At 40.5% G+C, this 17,302-nt stretch overlaps 1 protein-coding gene across 3 annotated transcripts in view; it reads right to left on the bottom strand.

Moving 5' to 3' along the window:
- The window catches only part of PDSS2 (decaprenyl diphosphate synthase subunit 2), a 134,620-nt gene that overhangs the window by 79,491 nt on the left and 37,827 nt on the right, over positions 1-17,302 (bottom strand). The gene's annotated exons all lie outside the window — the stretch shown is intronic.

The raw sequence follows: 17,302 nt of genomic DNA, 5'->3' as shown, positions 1-17,302 counted from the left end.
AAAGACATAAAAGTTAGAGATAAATGAAGTAGAGATGTGCCGTTTTAAACAAAAGTACTGTTTCAAATGCTGAACCTTTACATTTGGAGTCAGAAGGAAACCTCCCCCCAAAAACATATCTGTTGAAAGCAGTTCTAAATGACCACTTAGATATACCACCTCAGAAATTAACTTTTTTAAAGCAAGCTTTTTTTTTTTCCTTTTTGACTGCAGCGTCTCCAATTGTGTTCTTCCTGTCCTTGTCAAGCTGCTTTCTACTTTCTATGTTCATCAATAAGGCTAAATAGCTAGAAGAAAGGATAATATACTCCAGATGCTATTAAATTTGTAAACTAGTTTCCAATAAATAAGAGCCCATATCTCTGATATCATCTAAATATTGGTTAAACACATCGTATGAAGAACCACATCACAGATTACTAAGCACTTCAACCCATTTTATTCCAGAGTACAATTTTAGCCCTAATAACTGAAGGAAATCAAAGCAGAACTGTCTTTAAAACATCTGAAAGGAAATCTAAGATGTTGACCTTGGAAGTACATTTGAATAAAGAAAACAGTAGATGCAACCTAAAGTTTCATTTGGATTTTTTTCGTTACATTTACACCACTTCACAACGCAAGAATATCTTCAGTATACTATTTCATTTACAGAGACATATAAACACTAAAAAAATAATAATTTAAACAGCACCCTTCTGTGTGAAAGCTCTTGTGCCACTGGAAAAAAAAAAATCTTGACTTCTTTTCTTGAGTCTTTACTACCTTTCCTACAGCGATGGGGAAATGGCCCAAACTACATGTCTCAAAAAGCTCTAGGAGAAGAATGAAAGAGTCTGCCCAGGTAGATGGTACTAGACAGCTACTCAGCTTGACCTTCACACCTGCACTGATTCCAGGCTGATGCTTCCCTGTCCAGAGAAGCCCTGAGCTCACACTCAGTGCAGCTACAGCTTAAAATACCACTCATGATTAACGTAAGAGGAGGCCAGTACGGCTCGTATGGCTTCTACCACAACCCACAACATTTTTAGCTCTGGTGGGGTCTAATGAGCCGAACGAGGCCATGGCTTTTTGTTCTGTGCCTTTCTAACATGCCCACATCCCATTTGCTTCACCTGTAGACTAACAGGCTGGCACACCCAGGACAACTTAGGGGTGGGGTGTACTGAGCCTGGTGGCACCACACCTCCACACTCTCAGCAACGTGTGGTGTTAGAGAAGGTATCAACTTCTGCTAAATTTCCAAAAGAGAGAGCAAGTGTGTACGGCCTCAGACAGGAACAGAGTTTGCCTCAACTAAATTGAGGTTTTAAGAACCAAGTGATACCAAATGTTTAACAGTCAAAGCTGAAATTTAGCCAAAGGCAAGCGCTAGCCACCAATCTTAATCTGCAATAACGCAATTACACGTTAGTCTCTCTTAATGGAGCGGCAAAATGCAAATAGCAATTAACACACTACCTTGCTAGGTAACTTAAAATAAACCAATTAAAATGTTTCTGAAAACTAGGAGAACATGGCTAATCAATATTTTAGTGGAAGACATTCAGCGCAGATTTTAGCACATGAGATCCAAACAGAACTTCCTCAGCAGAAACCATGCCACGGAGCCACCAGCTCTCACTTCTTCCATCCTCAAAGACCCGCAAAGACCCAACCAAAACAAACCCTGAATAAAACAGCATAAGAACCAATGAAAGGAAGATACCATATAACTTCCTGAAGCAGATAATTTCTTTTGTAGACCAGTCCGCAGTACTTCCCAACCACTCAAACCCAGGAAAACTTGTGCAGCTCCCTGAGGGCACATGCTGCGGTCCTGCAACCTTCACCTTTATTTTGCTTCCCGAGTACATGTAGTCAGGGATTTTAAAGAGGAGGGGACAGATGCTTGCCTTCTGTATTCTGTGAATTTATAACTTGCATACCTGTATTCTCACCAAGCACACAAATAAATAACTTTTCCTACCAGGTTCCAATATACAGTTAACAGAATGCAGCCAAGACAGTTAAACACTTAAAAATCTATAGATTTCCAAAGCCAGAGCCATAATGAACGTTAAACTACCCAGGAACAAACAGAAAATACATATAATGAATAATATATAGTGTGTATGTATCCTGTATACAGAACTCATAATTGGTGGTGGTGGTGTAAGTACATCTCTGGCTTGAACTTCTGTTGACCACATTACTCAAAAGCACACAAGTTACAAAGATGATGCAATTAAATTCAAATATATTTCCTCAACACTATTTACAATTCCATCATTTTAAAAGAAAAGTGGTTTTAGGAAAAAATTGCTTTTTTCCACATAAGTATGCTGGTAAAATCAGAGTGCCTTACTAAACGCAGGATCCCATGAGAGAGGAATAACATTTTTAAAAAAAATAGCAAATTATGGTGATACTTTTAACAATCAGAACACTTTGGTTTTTCATGCCCAGTGCTGTACAGCTTGCCAAGGGACAGAATATCACAGAAGTAGAGAAGAAAGGTGTTCACCACAGGATTACAAAGCACTGGCCTTTAAATAAGTCTCTGCCTAGATAGAGACCACTAGAAGTGAAGCACTACAGTTCTTTACCTGATTCAGACTAGGTGAAGAACAGCAGCAGAACATTACCTGTGCTGAAAATACTCAAAGTTTCACAGCAATAACAAAAATAAGTGTTCAGAGCTGTTCAGGGGGGTTGCAACACCGCTAGCAAAGAATGCCTTGCATTCTCAGCAGAAAACTATTAATGAGAAGTGCAGATGGGGAGGATGGAGAACAGCACATAAAAATTAAATAGTATAATAATGAGCAACATGTCTGTCATTTCTACACCTAATCATATAGCCTATACGTTATATATGGTTTGGATGTAATTTTAGACAGGATTTTCTATGAATTACCAAACCAGTAGTCAAAGTCTCATTCCATTCAAAACATGACTGAAGTTGTGCTACTGACATGTAACATATCCACACTAAAGCAAACTGCATTAGACTTGAAACAAATAAAGCCTACGGTGATCATCCTTTAGACACTAGAAACTACTGCAGCTACTTGACATGGCTTCAGGGGTCACATTCACATTCTGAATTAAGCTCCCAAGAGAGATTCTGCACGAGTAACAGCTACACCAAAAGTCTTCCAGATGGTGCAATTAGTCTTGATGGGTATGTGGCAGGAGACAGGTGCCTCTAGGGAAAAAAGTGAACTAAAAGCAACCCAAGCGAAATTGTGCACACAAAAAAAAAGATGCATTAAGCAGAGGCTCTTTTGGAAAACCTCTGGTGAACACCATGAGTACATGCATAAGGTACCCAAAAAGAAACATTAGCACAATTTTGCTTGCTCTAAGTTACAGGTTGGGTATCTCACAAATTACATACTTCATCCTCAGGCGACTGCATACCAAGTAAGGTAGGTAAGTCACACACTTCTACAATTCAGTTTTACAAAACATTAAGAATTTGGGGAAAAAAAAAAAACACGAAGGGAAAAAATACCAAAAAAAAACAAGAAGCATTTATTCTAGATATTATCCATGTGACAGAATACCCCATTTGAAAACTGGCAGATTCACAGTTGTAAATACAGAACACTGTTCACAAAAAATTCATCGTACAGCACAGGGAAGAAGCGCCTAGCTCTGACACATGTGCAGTGTGACACTCTACAGGCACAAGAGACTCACACCACCCACTCAAGCAATGACACTGGCTAATAGCTAATATGCTGCAAATTACACCTCCTACTACTAGAGTCCGTCTGCTGCAGAGAATAAATCAAGCAAACATGAGCATTTCACTTAATACTTCGTGTATTTCTCCACATGTGCAGCCATTTCAGTAGACTTCGCAGTTAAAATATTAACCTCCAATAATTGTCATGTTTAACTCCATCAGTAATTCACACTCTCATTAAAAAAATAAATTTACTATCACAAGCACCATTCATATTTTTGAGCAATCTTATTTAAATACTGACAAGATTAAAATTATTTGCATGAGACAAAACCAGCTAATGTTCTTACCACTTTTTTTCATTAAATTAAACTCTGAAATCAAACAATAGAGAGGAAACATGGCAAATACAAATACTGTAAGGAAGAGATGGGACATGGGGGAAATTTCATGATACCAAATGGGAGTAAAAAAAAAAAAAAAAACTACCATCAAAAACACAGGCATCTGTGAATTCAACTGACTCTGCAAGTGGGTGTAGCAGAAGAGGGCATACTTATGGGTAGTAGTGCTACTTCAAATTTAACCACTAAGAATACAGAACAGATTTCCAATCACAGATGTGATAAGGTATTTTGGAAGGGTCAAAAAGGGGTTGCCACTGGCCTGCTGGCAGGGTCTGAGTGAACAGATCGCTGTCCTCTCTTCCGCTGGCAATTTTTCCCTTCCTTTCCATGCATTTTATTGAAGGTGTCCCACTGACAAGATCAATCCTTTTGTTTCAGGTCATACACAAGCTCTGTTTAGATACAAGGGGAAGGAAAACAGGGAGAGATACGCGGTGGTGATGAGCCATTCCTCTACCTTCCCACTTCAGATGTCAAACAAAAGGAGGAAAAAAAAAAAAAAAAAATCACCTGTTCACACAGCTCTAATAAAAAGCAGCTGGGAAAGTCTGTAACACAACCAAAATCAATTATGCTGTTGAAGAAGATTTATAAGCCTAGGATAATGTCATTGAAAACACAGGCTAGTTTTAGGCTGAAATACAAACTGTTCTGAAAAAAAACCCCCTCTATTCAAACTGACAATCCCAGATGTGACAATATAAGCACAGTTTTAAATCTATAACATCTCAGGGAAGTAACATCTATTTTGCTCAATATAGAAGGGTTATCAGGATGCACACATGGTTACAGGTGCAGGTACATTTGAAAAAAAAAAACAAAACACTGTTTTTCAAAATTAATTATAACTGACAATTCTATATCTAGCACTAGTGGTAAGGCGTGGAGCTATTTGGCAAGACTGTCGGCTTCCTTATTAGAAATGCAAGTGTTCTACCAGCCTCAGGGCTTTTATCCAATTTGCTTTATTAATGACTTGTCAGAAGTAAATAAGAGAAAACTCTCTGACATACTCATTTTTTAAATGGACGTTAAACTACTGTATTATAGATGCACTTATCTGAATCACAGGATTCACCATATGACCATATGATCACACTCAAACATGCATACCTTTAAATACTCAGAGCATTTAATTTTATATATTTGGTGTATGTTAACAGCAGTCTATAGTGACTTATTTTCACCTGCTACTCAAGTTTCAATTATATATTAAATACCCTTCTGCATAACATAGCTTCAAAACACATGAAAAACCCTGGTCCATTCCAATGTCCACGGCCAGATGTGTAGAGGGGGAATCAGCCTTGTCAGACGCACGTTTTGAGCACAATTCAGCACTGGTGGAGAAGATAAACTTACTTCACATGGAGAGAACAAATTTTAAAAATGGGATTCAAACTAAATATCCAGCTGACAGGAAACAATAGAAGGAGGGATGCTCTGAAACCCATGAACCATCTGAACTTAAAAGCTCACTGGAGGCTGCAGATGAGAACATTTCAGAAATTCATTCGTGGGCTTGAACAACTGAACATCTCTTTGCATACAGAAAATAAGTCTTGGGGTTGGGGGAATGTCTTTACCTGAAAAACACGGTTGTGATAGGGCTCATTACCATTATGTAACTGTCTAGTAATTAAAGGGTTTATCCAGTAAGAGTAGACTTGTGTAATGGGTCAGGCCAGGCTTGGGGGAATTGATGTTCCCATCCCACTTCGCAGTAAGGTGCTCTTATGGCAGGTTACAAGGGAGGTCTTTCTAACAGCGCTCCTGCTCTCCCTGCCTCTGAGTAAACAAGGGTTCTCAACCCATTAGCTTTGTGAAGCGAATCACAAAGAAACACAAGATTTCCCAGACAAAAACCAAAAAGGACTCTGGTGTGAAGAAGACAGAGGCCTGTCTCTGTACTGGCTTTTCATCCAAAGCCAAAAAAAAAATTAAAAAAGGCAATTTAGAAGTAGTGTAGCCTTCACTTATGATACAAAGCAACTTTTGAATAAATCTGAGCACCATGGAGTGTGATGCTTGGATAATTAAGACTAAGCCAAGATGGTAACTTGCTCACATGCAAAAGAAGAATGGTGGTGGCCCAGTGAGAAAGTACCTGCCTGAAAGTTACGGGTTCACAGCTTGACCCTCAGTCACTGAGTAACTTATACAATGTTGTATCTGTGCTTCCATTTAGCTAGTCTTAGTCTTAAGAATACTTCATGAATTGCAACCAAGGCCTTCAGGGAAAAACTGGCCTCAAAACGCTCAGTTCCACAGAAGCTGCAGCATTTTTTGGGATGCAAAGAACTTTATAGATTTGGGTAACTTTTTTTGCATTTATGAAATCTCAGACACCAACTCATCTGGGGAGAGTGACTAAAGATCACTCAAGATACACTTAATACAGCTTGTATGAAATGTAGGTATTCTAGTGTCCCAGGAATCTACATAATGTGTGCCTTTAAAATATTAAATATATTCTTCACAAACTGAATAGAAACATAACAAAGAGTATCTTAGTTGCTTTATCTTAGAAGAAGGTTGCAGGAGCGTACCTTCTAGAACAGGAAGCTTCTGGAGGAGAGCTCCTAAGGTCCTTTCCAACCTGAGTGACTCCGTGAGAGTAGAAAATAGCTGCTTAGTCTTCACAGGATTTTGCTTATAAGGAGAAACATTTCTTAACTAAAGGCAAAAAATTCCATACAAAGTTTCATTACTCCATTGCTTATTAAATGTGACCTTCGCAGGGACTGGGAGTGTAGAAAACTATGCTTAGAACAGCAGGAGGTGCACAGAACTTTGGGTCAATTGCATCATTCCCAGAACTAATTTATCACAAGAGAGTCTTAAGACATAATTTTTTGAAGGATTTCTAGAAAAAGTCAGAGCATCCTTCAAGATCAGAAGAAAGACTGATCTCTTTCTAGAGTTGCTACATGTACCTCTCTCTTCAGGTTTTAGTATATATCCCACATATTGTAGGACTTTCAAGAAGAAAATTCCAACAACCTTTTAACCACAACAATGATCGCAAAAGATGGGCCCTTCTAGGAAACTATAAAAATCAGAAGGTTAAATAAAGTTCCCACAAAAATCAAGTCTTATCATAAAGATGAAGTTTAAGAAACTGCAGTTTTTGGGCAGGTGCAAAGCAAATACTGATACCTGGCCTTGGTTACTTGCAGTTCATTGTACTTGAGCATTTAAAGCTCCTAGAAACCAATATAGCCTTCAAATTCTTGAAAGAAAAAAAAACGAAGTTTTCCCTCGAGCCTGTAGAACTCCGTTTAGACACTTGCATCAGTCTACCGCCCACCACTACTAGGTTTACTGGGTTTCCCAAAGGCAGAGGTTATTTGAATTATTGCCATGAAGATCAGTCACATACTTACATATTATTTTACAGGTTTTTTGATGTACTTACTTCCTTGAGGATAGGTTATACCCTAGGATCAATGGGAGGAGTTGCTGTTAAAAAACAGAAGAACATTCTAAACTCCCATTTTTCTGCAAAACTTATAGAATCACAGAATAGTTTCAGTTGGAAGGCACCTTAAAGATCATCTAGTTCCAACCCTCCTGCCACAGGCAGGGACACCTTCCACTAGACCAGGCTGCTCAAAGCCTCATCCAATCTGTCCTTAAACACTGCCAGGGAGGGGGCACCCACAACTTCGCTGGGCAACCTGTGCCAGTATCTCACCACCCTCACAGTCAAGAATTTGTTCTTAATATCTAATCTAAATCTATCCTCTCTCAGTTTAAAACCATTCCCCCTCGTCCTGTCACTACTTGTCCTTGTCAAAAGTCCCTCTCCAGCTTTCCTGTAGGGCCCCTTCAGGTACTGGAAGGCTGCTAGAACGTCTGCCCAGAGACTTCTCTTCTCCAGGCTGAAGAGCCCCAACTCTCTCAGCCTGTCTTCATAGGAGAGGTACTCCAGCCCTCTGATCATCTTCGTGGCCCTCCTCGGGACTCACTCCCAACAGCTCCATGTCCTTCTTATGTTGGGGGCCCCAGAGCTGGATGCAGTACTCCAGGTGGGGTCTCACGAGAGCGGAGTAGAGGGGCAGAATCACCTCCCTCGACCTGCTGGCCACGCTGCTTTTGATGCAGCCCAGGATACAGCTGGCTTTCTGGGCTGCAAGCATGCACTGCCGGCTCATGTTGAGCTTCTCGTCAAACATCACCCCCAAGTCCTTCTCCTCAGGGCTGCTCTCAATCCATTCTCCACCCAGCCTGTATTTGTGCTTGGGATTACCCTGACCCACGTGCAGGACCTTGCACTTGGCCTTGTTGAACTTCATGCGTTTTGTACAGGCCCAGCTCTCAAGCCTGTCAAGGTCCCTCTGGATGGCATCCCTTCCCTCCAGCGTGTCAACCACACTGCACAGCTTGGTGTTGTCGGCAAACGTACTGAGGGCGCACTCAATCCCACTGTCCATGTCACTGACAAAGATGTTAAACAGGACCGGTCCCAATACTGACCTTGAGGAACGCCACTCATCACTGGTCTCCACTTGGACATCAAGCCGTTGACCGTAACTCTTTGAGTGCGACCATCCAGCCAATTCCTTATCCACCAAGTGGGCCATCCATCAAGTCCATGTCTCTCCAATTTAGAGACAAGGATGTCATGCGGGACAGTGTCAAATGCTTTGAACAAGTTCAGGTAGATGACATCAGTCGCTCTTCCCGTATCCACCAGTGCTGTAACCCCGTCATAGAAGGCCACCAAATTTGTGGCCACCAAATCACCATGATTTGCCCTTGGTGAAGCCATGTTGGCTGTCACCAATGACCTCCTTATTTTCCATGTGCCTCAATATAGTTTCCAGGAGGATCTGCTCCATGGTCTTGCCAGGCACAGAGGTGAGACTGACTGGTCTGTAGTTCCCCAGGTCTTCCTTTTTTCCCTTCTTGAAGATGGGGGTTATGTTTCCCCTTTTCCAGTCAGTGGGAATTTCACCAGACTGCCACAGCTTCTCAAATATGATGGATAGCAGCTTAGCAACTTCATCTGCCAGTTCCTTCAGGACCCATGGACACACCTCATCAAATCCCATGGACTTGTGCACCTTCAGGTTCCTTAGATGGTCTCAAACCTGATCTTCTCCTACAGTGGGCCATTCTTCATCCTTCCAGTCCCTGCCTCTGCCTTCTGCGACTTGGGTTGTGAGGCTAGAGCTCTTGCTGGTGAAGACTGAGGCAAAGAAGCTGTTGAGTGCCTCAGCCTTCTCCATATCCCGGGTAACCAGATCTCCCCATTTCCTTCCGGACAGGGCCCACATTTTCCCTAGTCTTCCTTTTATCACTGACATATCTATAGAAGCTTTTCTTGTTGCCCTTGACATCCCTGGCCAGATTTAATTCTATCAGGGTTTTAGCTTTCCTAACCTGATCCCTGGCTGCTCAGACAATGTCCCAGTATTCCTCCCAGGCTACCTGTCCGTTCTTCCACCCTCTGTAGGCTTCCTTCTTGTGCCTGAGTTTATCCAGGAGCTCCTTGTTCATCCATGCAGGCCTCCTGGCGTTTTTGCCTGCCTTCCTCTTTGTCGGGATGCATCGCTCCTGGGCCTGAGGAGATGTTCCTTGAGTATTAAGCAGCTTTCTTGTGCCCCTCTTCCCTCCAGGGCTTTATTCCAAGGGACTCTCCCAAGCAGGTCCCTGAAGAGGCCAAAGTCTGCTCTCCTGAAGTCCAGGGTAGTGAGCTTGCTGTGCACCCTCCTTGCTGCCCTATGGATCTTGAACTCCACCATTTCATGGTCGCTGCAGCTAAGGCTGCCCTTGAGCTTCACGTCCCCCACCAGCCCCTCCCTGTTGGTAAGAACAAGGTCCAGCATGGCACCTCTCCCCGTGAGGAGAGGTGACCAGCTGAGGACGAAGAGGAGAAAGTTTTGCTTGGTAAGAAGAAGGGAACTGCGAACTTTTTCACTGGAATGAAGACACACAGAAACAGTTTGAAACTAAGGTTTCAAAAGAGCCATTTTTAGGTTGCATGGTCATTTAAGATTTGAAAACAGCCTGCTATGGACACAGAAAAAAAACCCCACTATAAAAATAAAGGGCAGCTATAATCAGATATTTATCTCAAAGATACTGATGATTCAGAAAAAAGATTTTTTTATTTAAATAATTCTACCCTCCACCCATCAGATCTTATGAGTAAAAGGGGCAGGGAAAAAAGGCCTTAAGGATGACACTAAAGACACCACACAGAAAACAAGCCACCAAAATGTATTTTTAAACCAACTGCCAGTCTCTGCTGTTTCTCCTGGTCAGTGTTTGACTTCATCTTGGAATGTGATGTGGCTAGCAGGCAAGCTAACACCAAAAAATGCAGTTAGTGTCTGAGTGCAATTACTCTGACCAGCAGTAGCTTGCAGGTCTGGCACCCTTATTTTTCTAACCACAAATACTTAGACAGAAGCCTAATTTTTGTGTGTCTGATTTCTCCATCAATATTTACTTTATTTAAACTTTGTAGGAGGTCTAGCACCCCACTGTCGACCAATATCAACAGGTCTACTGAAGCACAAGACTACCTTTTTGAAAACAGGCTCTCTCGGACGCAGGAATATTCTGCTAAGTGAAAGCAATACAAATATTTTTGAGGAGCGCTGTGAATGACAGATATATGATTAGCTTCACAAGGCTAATGAATTCAGACACCTCTGGAGGTCCAGTGCCACTTCAGCAATATTGTAGTTGTAAAGCCTGTCATAAAAATGTATTTTACATTAAATAAACTCTACTAGGGAAATGCAACAATGAAATAGGTCAACTCCTGGCCAGTATCTCACATTGAAAATGCTCACAGCATGTTTTACAAATGGATGAAGCATAAAAAGGCAAAAATGCTAGGATATGTATTGTCGTTACAGAATGATCTAAAAAGTTCTTTTAACCTTCTGTACTCAACAATATTTCTAACTAACAACTTAACTGATCTTCAGCATTATTCAGATTAATTTATTACAAATATTTATTCCTTAAGAACACTGAAGGCGCCTTACTAGTAGTGAAAAAGAGGTTCCAAGTTCTGTGCTTCAATGGATTGTTTTCACTTAAAGTAAGTAACTTAAGCCAAATACACAGAGTCCTGTAAATACAAATCTTCCTTTTAAATAGAAAGAAAGAGAAATTCTTTTAAGTGGTTGAAAATCAACCAGCATCATTAGTCCAAACACAGCACCTCTTCTAAAGACTCTACAGATTTGTCGTTACCTACTGAAGTTAAGGGGTACACACAGCAGAAGCCTTTCATAAACTGGTGGGGAAAAAAACCACCTTAAAACACAGTGGAGAATCAGGACGGAATGCAAGGCAGCAATATGTACATATGGTCACAAATGGGAAGAAACATTAATACTTGCAGACACTGTGACAAATGTATATACTTCTAAATACTACACACTGAGGGCCTTTCAAGGGTTTATTTCAAGTAAAAAAACAATTTTAAGCCAATAGTGGAGAATACAGACAAACCTAAACCATAACTCTTACCAGTATAATCTTCATTTTGATGTTTTTCTCTAGATGACTGACTCTAGAGGAGTCTCTCCTCAGTGAGCCCCAGGTGGCTGACACTGATAATTAAGATGAATCTGGGTTTTTACTCAGGTAAGAAGGATTTTCAATGTGACCTTCACCCAAATTCCATAGTTTTCACTCCACTGTGTCAATATCAAAATCAGGCGAGTTTGCCGGAACAGCAAAATCTCCTTTTACAAAGATAAACACAAACCACAACAAATATCTGCTCCCTTTTCCTGGACCATTGCTAAGCATCAAACAAGCTCATTAAGTTACCAGCAGCATGCTTTACATTCAGGAAGTCATGAAACAAGACAGAGCACAAAAAATGCTGAAAGCATTTTACAGCGAAGCAACTGTTGGAAAAAAAAAAAAAAATCACTGGAAAACTTTATAGAGATTTTCTATTCTTTTTCCCTCAGAAAAGACAAGACTTTAGAAGGCTTGAGATTTTAAGCAAACAGTTGTGGTTTTGGAAATGCTGGTTCCCATGGCAACGAGTAAGGTCTTCTTTATATAGCATTATAAACAGATGGTAAAGACCGGTCATGTTTGCTTCTTTGCCAGGATATCAATAGAACTGCTGTACTACTCTATCTCGTATATTAGAGTTATTAAGTAACTTGGGTATTTGAGCAACAAAATCTACAAATCAGACATGCTTAACTAGTACCTTTTTTTTCCATAAACACATGAAGATTCTCAACAGTAAAGTCACTGTAGTCTATATAGTCAGATTTCTTTGGCAAAGATTTTTATAAATGTTTTCTCAGCACTTGCCATGCAGGGTACATTACTACCACAAATATGAATCTGTCAGGGATTAAAATAATGAATTCAAACAGGAAATAGAAATGTGACTATATTTACACCCACTGGTATTAAAGTGTGCTTTAGAATGACGTTTTTGTTGTATTACATTTGGAATTATTCAGAGAAGATGCAGCAAACTGTAAACTCACCTTCATCATGTTGTAATAAGAGGTTATTCTTGTTGGCGACTTGTTGCATTTTAATCTTTGAGTTGCAGCTATGTTACACCATGTGCAAGTGTTCTGGTTTTATAGATGGCTAGAAGTTATCAAGAGAATTTGAGTTGGTACAGCATTTGATTTGGTACCTCCCTGGAATACTGAAGCACTAACTACCAGCAGTGCAAGCTAACATAGATTCTTGCCATTGCATTCAACTTACTCCTCCAGTGTTTTAGCTAATAGGTTTCATGCCATAAATTGTAAAAAAAAAAAAGGCAGAAGAAAGGTAGAAGCAAAACTCCCATTGACTTTACTGACTGCATTTCAGGAGTCCGAATTACACATTTTAGATCAAAGTATCACCTGTATTCTAACAAGATTACAAATTATTATCAAACTACTAAAAATACCAGTAATTCTGATCCAGCTCCGACTGAAATTCATGTAATTTTCCAGTTTCAGTCAGTGCTTGCGCATGAAGTCCCCACAAAATAGTTAACAAAAATAAACAGTGGAGCATTTGTAAAGCCTGGTGGGTTTTCCACTAAGCAGTAGCATCTCAAAGACAAATGTAATACCTAAAAAGTTATCTTTTCTTTACCCCAAATACAAATTGCCAGGTTTGTTCCTATCCAATCTGCTGCCAATATCACAGTAGTTACCACTAACAAGCTTGAGATTCAAATAAAATCCCCACGCACCCAAAGCTCTCAAAACCCACTCAAATTCATAAAACCATCAATAATAGATTTAGGAAAAGCGTGAACTACTAAAGATGCAAACACGTTTGGCAAAGATCAAGAGGATAACAAGCATCCAATATGCACAGAGGAGCCAGAAATGTGCTAGGGTATGGATGAGAAGTCTTCCTGCACATCAAATGGGACGGCATTAAGCAACAAGTTCAACAGATAATGACACATAATTTTTGTGCTGCTAGTTTTATATTTATCTGTTTGATACCACGCAATTGATATACAAGTACAATTTAACAGTGGGGTCTGCTCTGCCAAAATCCCAACAGTTTCCAACAGTGCTTAAACTGTATGTACCTAACACTACTTAGCATGAAATTCCTAGCTCGGTTTGGTCGCACAAGCCCGTTAAGAAGTACACATTCATATACAGCTGGTAAGAAGTCCCCGTTGTTGTCTTTGCCTTCACGCATCAAGCCGCTGCCCACTGCCATGATCAACATTCCAGCAATCCCAATATACTTTTGTCATTTTAGGGTACTGTTGCTCACCTGCTGGCTACATCAAAACCCACCATTTCCATGCTCCAGGTGATTTAGCTCCACCATAAGATAAATCCAGTGTTAATTTTTACATTTGATATATAAACTTGATCAATATCAGGTGGAGGAGGATAAGGCTAGAGAACATTTAAACAAATCAGGTCTGCACAAATCCATGGGACGGATCCACAAGTGCTGAAGAAACTACCTGATATTATTGCCAGGTCACTCCATAATCTTTAAAAAGTCATGGTGATCAGGGGAGGTTCCCAAGGACTGGAAGAAAGCAAGTGTCACTCCTACCCTCAAGAAGGGCAAGGAAGAAGCTGGGGAGCTACAGGCTGGTCAGACTCAATCCCTGTGAAGGTAATGGAGCAAGTAACCCTGGCAACAATTTTGAAAACATGAGGGACAAGATGATGATTGGCAGTAGTCAGCATGAATTATAAAGGGGAAATCATGCCTGACCAACCTGATAGCTTTCTACAGTGAGATGACAAGCTCAGTGAATGAGGGGAGAGCATCAGATGTTTCTCTCACCTTTAACAAGACTTTAAACGGTCTCCCGTAACATCCTCATAGATAAAACTGATGAAGTACGAGTAAGTGGACAATGAGGTGGATTGGAAACAAGCTAGACAGCTGCATTAAAAGGGTTCTGATCAGCTGCATGAAGTCCAGCTGTAGGTCAGTCATTAGTGGTGTCCCCCAGAGGCTGATATTGGGGCTAATATTGTTTAATACCTTCATTAATGGCCTGTATGATGGGACAGAGTGCACCCTCAACAAGTTTGCAGATGATACAAACCTGGGATGAGTGACTAATACACCAGAAGGTTGTTCTGCTATTCAGAGGGATGTGGACAGGCTGGAGAAATGATCAGACAACTCAGGAAGTCCCACAAAGGGAAATGCAAAGTCATGCACCTGGGGAGGAATAACCCCAGGCACCAATATAGGTAGAGGACCAAACAGCTTTGCAGAGGAGGACTTCTGGGGTCCCAGTGAACACCAAGATGAACACGAGCCAGCAAATGTGCCCTTGCAGCAAAGGCGGCCAACAGCTTCCTGGGCAGGAATAGGTAGAGCATTGCCAGCAGGTCGAGGGAAGTTATCTTTCCCCTCTATTCAGCACTGGTGAGACCAGGTCTGGGGTCCCCAGTACAGCAGACACAGATACCCTGGTGTGAGTGGCCACAAAGATGATTATGGGATTGGAATGTTTCTCACAGGGGAGAGGTTGAGGTAGCTGGGGTTGTTTAGCCTCAAGAAGAGAAAGCTCAGGGAAATCAATGTGCATAAACAACTGATGGGAGGGAACAAAGATGACAGAATATTTAATCTCATTCTTCCTTGAATGAGCACAACAGAGGTATTAGTGTTAAACTGCACGGGAATAGCAGTTTAAGAGTGAATCAGTAAAATGATCCTAAACAGGAGGACTATTGAGTTCGAGTATAAGCTTTTTCTTTCATCTTCTTTTTCACCCCCTATTGCTTACCTATTTATTTCTGTCTAACTGTTTCAAGGGTTATTTTTGAAAAACCTAGAATTTCTACAGCTGACAGAGACTAAAAGAAGAAATTATTCGGACTTTAATATTAACAGGACTGCATTAAGTGTGGCCTTTCTTTTGCACAAGAAAAAAATACATTTAAGAACAATCAGAAATGCAACTAAAAAACTAGAGAGATAGCTGGAGGTACGCAGGCAGGGGTAAAACCTTTAACTAGCATTCCAAATAAATGAGACTGCAGTTTAACAAAGCCCTTTTAAAAGGGGTGGCAAACCAGAGCAAGCATTGTGTGAAGGGCCTGAACTTCAGTTTGGTGAGTATACAGACCACCACCAAATTTGGAATGGGATGGGGAGTGAAAGGCAAAACCATGTTTTGTAGCATTCAAAAGGAATCTACACTTCATACAACGTAAGACAGCGCAGCCCTCACACCAACTGCTTTATTTACATAGGACATAATACAAAAAGATGGACCACAATTTCAAAACAGGACACCAACAAAAATAAAGAAGAGACAGAGCTTCTGTACTGAAGTTATGTAGTTATTCAGGAAAGGCATTGGTGGTAATGACCACCTCAATTTTTCCTGGACTGCCTGGTGCCAGAGTCTAGAGGGCAAAGTTAAGGAACATAGTCTGTAGGAATTACTGGAGTCCACGAGAAAAACCTGGCAAGAGGAAGCAATGCTGGAATGTGAAGCAGGAACCTCATTTCTCCCCACTGGCATGACCTCGACTGCACAGCAAACAAGTGGAAAGCAGCACTGCTAACAGAGGGGGGGGGGAAAGAGCCACTCCAGAACTGCCAAAAAGGAGGGCACCTTACTAAAAATGTCATTCTTGGAGCAGAAGCAAGAATGAAAAGAGAAATGAAAAGTGAATGACATGCCAGACTTGTCAATTTGTTTTAAAGAAGCATATCTACCACTTCAGGTGCCTACATACAGGGAACACTGTTATTCACTATATAAGTCAGGCAACCTTGGAAAAATTTCCAAGACAAACATCATAATAGGAAAGGTGAAAATAGAGGAATCTTCTTCAGGCAATATGAAAATACAGGTTTTCCAAGGTCCACCGCCTAGCGAAAACTGAAGAGAGCTCAAGGTAAAGCTGCCAGAAGCAAAACTATCCCAGAATTAAAAGTCACAAGGAAGGAAATTTAAGTCACTGGTCTGATCCTGCCTCCAAGAGATACAGAGGCAAATAAAAATGAAATGCCAGGCTCTGACAAAGGAATACAGCACTGGTATTAAACCTCTGCTGAGACAAAGTGGAGTGAGAGTGAGGAGAGAGAAACCTTCGGCTGTGACATGGAAGAAGATAACTAATGGTTTTTTACATGATTTATAAAACTACGTAGATTATCCAGGTGGACCTGATATTTTATTCTAACCTGGCACACATCTTGCCATGTAACTCACAACACTAAGTTTCCATTAACAGTAACTCAGAACAGGGTTGGTATTTTCAGCAGTAGCTTAGACAACTTATGATAGAATTTTTGTTACATGCAAGATCTGAACTCAAATTGCTACAGAAGTTCAGCTTATTTTGAAGACTATCTATTTGTTCTTTAAAGATCTGAAAGAATGTTTCTGTTTAATACATAAACTGCAATTCAACATTACAATAAAAATATCTAAACTTTTATCCTAAAAAAAAAAAAAAAAGGTTTCTAATTTTATCTGGAATGAAGATTAACAAAATGCTGCTTGCAGCCATACAATGTGATGTGATCCAAACCAACAACATCCTTCCAACAAAAGATGTCAAATGCTTCTGAAAGTAATTCTACGCTTATTTCAAATATTCTTTAGCTATATCAAAAGCAAACTGTTACTACTGTCAATGGCAAAAGGAACTCACATAAAGATATAAATCACTGAAAACTGTGACAGTTCCCAGGCTTTTTATTCTCTCAAGTGCCCTGACATTTCAGAAAAAAAAAAAACAAAACC

The sequence above is a fragment of the Nyctibius grandis genome, chromosome 1, assembly GCF_013368605.1.
Source record: "Nyctibius grandis isolate bNycGra1 chromosome 1, bNycGra1.pri, whole genome shotgun sequence".
Taxonomy (NCBI): Eukaryota; Metazoa; Chordata; class Aves; order Nyctibiiformes; family Nyctibiidae; genus Nyctibius; species Nyctibius grandis.
Note: the sequence above shows the minus strand (reverse complement) of the source record. Positions and strands in the feature narration are given on the sequence as shown.